Raw genomic sequence first — 6,810 nt, 5'->3', positions numbered from 1 at the left:
CCTGAGTTCATTGACTTTCCTTGACCATCTTTCTTGGGCCACTGAGATGAACTACTAGGGGTTTGCTCCAGTTACTTCTCCATGCTGAGACAGCCTCTACTCTCAGTACTACTGTGATAGTGTTTCTGTAGCAAGTATTCTTCTCAAGATAAGAAGAAATTTCAATATTGTAATCCATCTGCTGTTATTGTGTCTTAAACACACAAACACACCCCCATAAGTTAATGCACACACACTGTTGATATCTCAACCTTAGGGTGCCGTTCTGGGGTTAGTAAGAGGCTTCTCTCTAGAGGGGTTCCCAGAAAGCCATGGGGTGACACCAACGAGGACCTTGGGCAGGTGAGCTGTGGGTGCCTGCACTGTGCCATGTCCCTAGGCACTACAGGTGCTTTGTCCCATAATCAGACTGATGACTATCTTGAATATCACCATAGAACTGAAGTACAGAAAAGGATGGAGATAAAGACAGGGACTCACATCAAAAAACTAGACTGAGCTACCAAGCTCCAGTTGAAGAGCTGAAGGGGAGAGAATAAGAGCAAAAACTAAGCAATACAAGGGCTTGGTCCACCCACTGAGACACTGTGTCTGAGCTAATGGGAGATCAACAAAACCAGCTATGCTGGGACTGACAGAGCATGGGATCAAAGTGGAAGCCTTGAATGTGGCTGACAATTGGGGCAGAAGGAGAACCCAATGATAATGGCACTGGGATTTGTCTGTACTGCACATACAGGCTTTAATCGATCATATTATATGTAGATGCATCCATCCTCAATCTGGATGGAGGGGGGGCAAGGGCTTCCCACAGGTCAAGGTACCCTGCCCTCTATTAGGACTGGATTGGTGTGGAGAGGATTGGTGGTTGCGTGAGTAGTTAGGGGGAGGAGGAAAGGAAGTGGAAATTTGAAATTTATTATTTATGAAGGAAGAAAAAATCAATAGAAGATAACCAATGGAGAGATGCGATCTAAGAAAAAAAAACTTTCATGTGATTTGTTGACTCAGACACCAAAGACCTTTTCAGAAAAATAAGATACAGGGATTGAGTTGCTTGGGCAAGAGTGTGACTTGAGTAATTGGGAAGATGAGTGGGGGCTTATTTTGGGTCCCCTGGTGGCTGTATACAGCTTTTGAGGAGCTGAATGCTGGATGTTTCTGTGGGTAAATAGGGAAGTAACAAGCTTGTGAGGGGATTTCTGACATAAGTAGAGCCTTGGTGATGTCACAAAGACTTCGTTCGTTGGGTAGCAACTCTGTTCCACTCAAAGCACTAGTCTTCCATGAAGGTGGGTTTATTATCCTCACAGTGCCTGAGGAGGACAGTTCAGCTCCTGGTCTCCACAACTGTTCAACAGGCTTTTTGCACCTGAACATTTCCGGAAGATGGAATCTGGAGAGGTAGGACATTTTCTTTTGGTAAATATGTTTCCAAAGCAACTAAGACCTCTGTCGTACAAAAAAGTTTTCCTTCAAATGTCCTGCGGGTCCACCATTTCTGTTGTTACCAGCTCCTATATTTGATAGCTGTGGGCATGGTGAATGCCAGCTATTCTTCCCACTTTATCTTTGCTAACAATATCAAATTCATCAATCCACTAAAATGGCAAAGCTCCTCTTTGTCCATAGGTGTTTTAAAAGATACTAATTATTTCTCAATGGCTGCTGTTGCCCAGAATAATGAGTCTTTCAGGTTGAAGTGGGTCTCACAGTACTCACTTCCACAATGAAGACACAGAATGGCTTTATGTAATAGACCTGTGTCTGGATCAGGAGACCCAATGCAGAGAGCGAGTGGATTGGAGTGCCATGACCTTGGGCAGACTGTCTTGGATTGAGCCCCCTACCTATTAGCTTGATGTCGAAGGAGACGTGTGGATGTCCTTCGAATTCTTTGTTATCTGTTCAGATTTTTCTTACTCGTTTCGGGGATAGGCATATCTTCTCCTCTCATTGACTTAGTCAGTCAGAAAGTAGGTTTCTCAGCTGAGGTCATTTGCCTTTGGGCAGCAGGAATGTGTCTCTGAGATTGATATACTGAGCTGTAGAGAAAAATTTGCAAATTGTCCTATTTATTTCTGAAGAGAAAATTACAGTTAGGTATGCAAACCTGTTGATCAATATCTTTGTCTCCTGCACCACAGTTCTTCCAGAAAAGAGCCTTGACCTCATAGCCTCCCCTTGTTGTCCTTGCAGGCACTCATGGTTGAGGCCACGACTTGGTTTCTGAATTAAACAGAAGGAAAGTTCTTTCAACCTAGAGAGTGGGCAGCTATGAAGCCCAAGCACAGAAAGATATCCAAGAAACAGCGGACCAGGAGGTCAGTGGCCTATCTCAGTAAGTCTACAGCCATGATGAAGATGCCTCTTAGTATGAGATGCATGCCACCTGTCCAGAAGAGGAATGGGTCATCTCTCCAGAAGCAAAAACTGAGGAGGCCTTTTGAGGCCCTGGAGAATATTGTCGGCCGCAGAATTTCTCACGGCTGGAAGGAAGCCAATGAACCAGTCACCCAGTGGAAAGCCATCATTCTAGATCAACTACCAACAAATCCCTCTCTCTATTTGTTGAAGTATGATGGGATAGATTGTGTCTATGGATTGGAGCTTCACAGTGATGAAAGGATTTTAAACCTTAAGTTCCTGCCTAACAACGTACCATTTCCTCAGGAGACAGACACTCATCTCTCAAACACCATAGTTGGCAGAGCAGTGAAACATACATTTGAGGGCACAAATGGCTCTAAGGATGACTGGAAGGGGATGGTCCTAGAGGAGGTGCCAATCATGAAGACCTGGTTCTATATTACCTACAAGAAAGATCCGGTCTTGTACGTTTACCACCTCCTGGTTGACTACCTTGAAGGCAACCCCCACATCATGCCAGGCTCTATGGAGGAGTGGACTGGGGTGGTCCAAGATGAGGTGCAGACCATGAAGACCTGTTTCTACTTTACCTACAAGAAAGATCCAGTTGTGTACCTTTACCACCATCTAGATGACTACATTGTAAGCAACCTCCACATTATGCCAGGATGTCCTCCAATAGGGGTGAATTTGGAATTAGGCAGGGATTCCTTGGCAGGCAAAAGCGTGCAGCACAACGAAAAAGATGGAACCCAAAAGATAGGTAAAATTATTTACCAAGTTCCCACCAAACCTTCCGTGCATTTCATCAAGTTTGATAATGACTTCCATATCTATGTCTATGATTTGATGAAGATCTGTTAAAGTGAAATTCACAAATTTTGGGGGTCAGACTTAAAACTGTGTTTGGGGAACTCTTTTTTTCAGAAATACCTCAGGTCTTCTATTTATCCTGGTATCTTTCCCAATGGAATTTTTTTTTGCTCTAAAAATAAAATTTGTGAAGTTGTTATGTTGTTTGGTCAATGATGGAGTTCCTGGTGGATGGTACATCACAGAAAGACCGGCCTCAAAACAAAACAGGACTTATGGTCTTTTCCCCCTGGAGAGGGAATGACGAAAGGAGATGCAGTGTGTGGAAGAGGACAAGATGGCTGTTTAGGAAACAGAGGAGAGTGGCCAAAAAGATGTAGGATCTCAGAGAGGGAAAATGCACGAGGGAAAAACATGTCATATGGAAAGATGTGACATCGAGGTGTTGGGACTTAAGAGGATAGAGAGTGATCATGAAGGGTCACAAATGTGTACTCAGAAGCAAAGAAAATTGGGTTTCATTTGATTAATGGTTTAATTCATACCATCTGGAAGTCACTGGGTATATGAACTCCAATGGAGCATGTTGAGTGACCCGGATCCTCCTGCCTAAAGAAAAGTGTCTCCTCTCAGTGGCTCTTCTGCAATGGGGTGGACCTCAGGCTACCTACTTACTTTTGCCAGGCTTCTATCTACTACCTATTTTGTCATGCCTGGATTCTTTCTGTCTTGCACACTCACAGGTCTTATGCATGCCATTCAACCCCTGTGAGTTCATTTAAACAATTGGCCTGCCTTAACTGTAAAACACTGTTCCCTTGTCATTGATCATGTTCTGTGGGATTTGGGCTATAAAACTCATAAACAGACTCACCCACACCCAGGATAAACTAGTAGTACATTGAATCACATTGGTGTGTGACATGCACAGATATGATGAATGCACCGAGCTCCATAAAATCAGTTACCTAGGGAATCAGTGATGTTAGGTGAAGTGTGGCAAAGACCCCACAAACCCATCAGACCCGAGGATACCAGTATGATATTGATGCCTGACTCCCATCATGCAAGGATCCTGACATCTTTAACAGGGCAGTTTTGGTTCCTTCATCTTCAAAAACTTGGTTAGTAAGGTTGTAGGTGTCAAACTGCCATTCAGGGCCCAGCATGTAGGTCACCTGTGCCAGGTCAGGTGATTTGGCTACAATGTGGGTGAAAACTTGTACCTGGGCATGCTGGTACCCTCGCCCCTTCTTCTCCTCAACATCATCATCACTCTCCTGGGTGGGTCTAGAGCACAAAGAAGGCAAAATGGACTAAGCTTCCTCCTTAGTGGATAACCTTATCTACCCTCAATTTGGACTGACTTTCAGAGGGCATGCAGCCCATTTTATCCTATTAGCCATCTCTTTCATTGGATCACTCACTTATCCAATGAATGATTGAATTTATCCATTCCTCCATGTCTCTATCTTCTTCAATCCCTTCTTCCATTTCCCCATGTCTTGTGTCTACAGGTTGCCAAGATAAATCTACTATGTCTCTTCTGTTCTAGAAACTTTCATTTGTAAAGAACTTGCCCTCTCAGGGGTGGATTTTTCTGAGTTCTCTGTAGATGGAGACCATATGAGGAGGAACAGAGGAGCAACCATGACAACACTTGCGCAGTAGAGTAAGGCAGATTACAGATTGATGCCTGGCAAGCCTGTACAATGAGTCAGACTCCCATGAGCTCTGTCACTGTGATCTCACATAGTTAACTCATTCAGTGTTCACGTCCAGGACATTGAGTTTTAATTTTTGTCCTAATCTGGTAAAGAAACCAAGATGAGGAGAATAGAGGAGCCTGATGTAAGGCCACAAAATGGGTCATTTGAAAAGGTAAGACTACATGCCTCCATGTGTGCTGCCACCCTTCTTAGGAAATCCATCTTTCCATAGATTAGCTATAGGCAACCCAAGTGTCCAGCACACTAGCTAACCACAGGTTTGAACCTAACTGCCTTTGATTTCTGAAACAATTGCTGTCCCGTTAAGGTCTCACAACAACACAGCAAGATATGTAAGAATGCCCCACTATCACCTTAGAGCATGTTCAGGACACCAAAGTGCTAGCAAGTTATCTTTATTGGAAATACAAATGTTTCTGGAGGGACAAAAGGATGTACATAAAAAAAAAAAAAACGATTGGTGTACTCACTACGATTTTATGTGATATGGCCCACACAGGCTTCTGGTTCTGAATACTTGGTCCTCATTAGGTTTTGTAGGTTGTGGAGACCCAGAACTAGCTGGAGGAATTGCGGTCTGAAAGCTCAAGCCTTGATGTTTCAGGGCATCCTTTCACAGGTCCTCAATGTTTACTGATTTCCTTACAGAGAATGAGAGGCCTCCTACTCCTGCTGCCATGGCTTCTGCAACATGAACAGTGAGAAACCCCTTCACACCCTGGTTGCTCTCATCACATAGGAAGGTGTAAGTCACAAACAATCTCCCACACCAGTTTAGAATTATGATTCATAAAATGTTTATTTCTTTTAAGGGGCAAACCTTACAGATTGCCATGCCAGACAACAGCCCTCTGCAGGATGAGGAGAGGAGCCTAGTAGCTGGATGTGGAGATGGATGCAAGAGAGCAAGCTGAAGGCCGTTGCTCCATTTTGAAAGAGAGAGACACCACACCCCAATGGCCTTTATCTCAGTTGCTATAGCCTGAAGGAGCAGAAAGAGCTCCTGCAACACACATATTTGGACATAGCAGCAAAATTTACCAGTATGTGACAAAAATCTATTTTAGTTTATTTTTTCATGCTTTCAGGTACATGGCAGAGACAGGCTCTGCTTCATGCATTTGTGTGACCAATGATTTCCCTTGAAGAAAAAACCCACAAACGCTCCCAACAACATCATCAGCATTCAACAACATGTCCATGATTTCTTTGCTTTGCCTTTGATTGAGTGGTAAATCATGCTGCTAGTTAATCTGTGCAAGCAATGTGAATTTCTCTGTAAATATATAGACAGAATTGACAGGTATCTTAAACATGTCAGGGGGTCACACTGCAATGGAGTGGGTTAATCATCACCATGTGACAGTGACATATTTAAGATCTCTCCTTTGTCATTAAATCTCAGAATTGTCAAGATGTTATGTTTTTGTGCAGACTTCTCAGGGTTTTCTCCCATTCATGGTTTCCATGGATGTTTGCTAGTTACGCTTACATGTCTTTTGCCAGATTCTGTCAGTTTTTGGCATGCACTCTCAGCTCCACAACTTCTCCTGCCCTAAGATTCTAGTTCCAGGCATTTTAGACACTTGTGACTGTTGCACGAGTGTCTCATGTTCCGCCTAAATGATTTGGAATGTTATTTAGCCTGAGTTTTAACTTCCATCCCTGAGTTCATTGACTTTCCTTGACCATCTTTCTTGGGCCACTGAGATGAACTACTAGGGGTTTGCTCCAGTTACTTCTCCATGCTGAGACAGCCTCTACTCTCAGTACTACTGTGATAGTGTTTCTGTAGCAAGTATTCTTCTCAAGATAAGAAGAAATTTCAATATTATAATCCATCTGCTGTTATTGTGTCTTAAACACACAAACACACCCCCATAAGTTAATGCACACA

This window comes from Chionomys nivalis, unplaced genomic scaffold (genome assembly GCF_950005125.1).
Source record: "Chionomys nivalis unplaced genomic scaffold, mChiNiv1.1 scaffold_28, whole genome shotgun sequence".
In the NCBI taxonomy this organism is placed as follows: domain Eukaryota; kingdom Metazoa; phylum Chordata; class Mammalia; order Rodentia; family Cricetidae; genus Chionomys; species Chionomys nivalis.
Note: the sequence above shows the minus strand (reverse complement) of the source record.